The following is a 2,010-nucleotide window of genomic DNA, read 5'->3' as shown; positions in this document are numbered from 1 at the left end:
AGAAAAGAAGCAATGGTTCGTGAAGAGTTGCACTATTTCAAAACGCCGGGTCCATATGCGAACCCATGTGTCCACACATGACGAGATGCGGCCACATGTCACATTGCACTCGAAACAGAAAGTTCCGCAGATGGCCAAGTGCGCCCGCAAGTCTCAGTCATTTTCTGAAGCTGAAGCTGAAACCGAGTGACGACGAGGACGGCTAGAGGCTTGTCTTTTTCTTATCTCACTAACAACATGGAGCAATTCTTCTAAGCACAAGGATTAGTAATAAATACGAAGACACATTTCACTTTCTCTCCATTTTTCATTCACATTACACTAGAACCCAACAACTGCTAATTTACAATGAGGGGGATAGATAATAAATATGATACCCATTTTGCACAATGATCTATGAATGTATGATTATCCATCATAAAATTCAATGCCGACATATCTTTGTATATTAAAGATGCAGTCTTCAGGATATTTACTCCATATTCCCACATCGTCAAGTGAATAAGACGAGAGACAAGCAAGCAGATGCTATAAAAAAAGGGCCAAGGACTCATTCATCCATTGCGAGTACCAGTACTGTTGTAACTGCAGAATGAACGTGTGTGAAGAAGAATGAGTACCAGTACTGTTGTTACTGCAGAATGAATGTGTGTGAAGACGAATGAGGAACAGGAGATCGACCTCTTGATCATCATACTTCTCCGCACATGTTCAATCTGCAATTACAGTAACATTGTTGGTACTCTCAATGGATGAATGTGTTGATTCTATAGGCCTAGCAGCAGCCACTTCGGAGTGGTGCTGGCGTGAGAAATCAAGAAGGAAACAGTTTGCTTTTTTGAATTTCTTCATGAGTGCAAACTGTTTTCTCTCTTGATTTCTTTTTTAACAAACAAAAAAAAGAAACATATTCACCAAATTAGCAGACCAAAAATACAACACAAAAAGATGTTAAATCCTAATGCAAACTCGGAAAGCTAATCGTTTTATTTCCTTATATTACCTTGTAGCAACATTGATTGGCATGACCATACTTGTACAAGGTCCGCACCACTGTATCATTGAGTTCTAAGGCGACCAGAAACCAATTCTGGTGGATGAACCGTGACTATGGAATAAGAGCCTGCTAACAGCCTCCATGGCCTTCCAGGGGTCATGGAGCCGTAGAGGATCATTCTCGACTACCCTTCATTTCTTTCGCTCATATAATCTGACTATAACTATGCGAACAGGCATATAACATTTTTCACTCAGTCAACAGCTCATAAACGTTGGAGTAATCATGGAACATGTTACACTATTTTACGGAAGTTTGGATCTGAGCTTTCTGATTGACAATGATATGAAGGTCAAAGGACTAATAGTCCCACATCGTCAAGTGAAGAAGATAGAATAGTAGTAGGGAGATACTATATAATGGGCCCAGGACAACGTAGCAATATACTTACCTGGACGGGGTCAATGGGCGATCAACAAGGTCCATGGCCTAGGTTGGTGACCTTCATTGCACTTTGGAGGGGTGCCAGCCTAAGGTCGGCCCAAGTGGCCGAGCCTACGTCATAATTTGTGGCAGCGGGGGCCTGTGTTCGCGCGGCCCCCAGCAAATTCAAAGTCTAAATCTCTTACTCGAGCCATGGATTGTGAACTTGATGTTTCTCTAGTTTCTAAATGTTTTTCTTGAAAGAAAGACAAGCTCTTGGTACATTTGTAAGTACTTGATATGATTATGGAATCATTGAACATCCTAGAAGTTGTATCCTCCAAAAATAGGTGTATGCCACTATTTGCACAGCGCACAGTATTCTTTAATAAAAGGCAAAAGAATAGTTCAATCTGTGGTCACTGCGTGGGCGTGGCTGCATGGAAGTTGTATATAATTTTCAAGGGCTAAGGACATCTATGAGACATACCTACCTTGAAGGGGTCAATGGGCGATCATGAAGGCCCATGGCCTAGGTTGGCTACCTCCATTGCACTTTGGAGGGGTGCTTTCCTAAGGTCGATCCAAGT

At 41.9% G+C, this 2,010-nt stretch overlaps 2 non-coding genes and 1 pseudogene across 2 annotated transcripts; 2 read left to right on the top strand and 1 right to left on the bottom strand.

Annotated features, from left to right (window-relative positions):
* The first annotated feature begins 1,440 nt into the window (after nt 1–1,440).
* On the top strand, nt 1,441–1,601 carry LOC124893893. Its single transcript, XR_007050938.1, has one exon. It is a non-coding gene; the product is annotated as a U1 spliceosomal RNA (small nuclear RNA).
* A 137-nt stretch (nt 1,602–1,738) lies between these two features.
* On the bottom strand, nt 1,739–1,852 carry LOC124893895. The gene has a single exon (XR_007050939.1). It is a non-coding gene; the product is annotated as a U5 spliceosomal RNA (small nuclear RNA).
* A 54-nt stretch (nt 1,853–1,906) lies between these two features.
* Nucleotides 1,907–2,010, top strand: LOC124893894 (annotated as a pseudogene; the record flags this gene model as incomplete).

Source organism: Capsicum annuum, unplaced genomic scaffold (genome assembly GCF_002878395.1).
Source record: "Capsicum annuum cultivar UCD-10X-F1 unplaced genomic scaffold, UCD10Xv1.1 ctg66958, whole genome shotgun sequence".
In the NCBI taxonomy this organism is placed as follows: domain Eukaryota; kingdom Viridiplantae; phylum Streptophyta; class Magnoliopsida; order Solanales; family Solanaceae; genus Capsicum; species Capsicum annuum.
The sequence above is the reverse complement of the archived record's forward strand: the minus strand, read 5'-3'. Positions and strand labels throughout refer to the sequence as shown.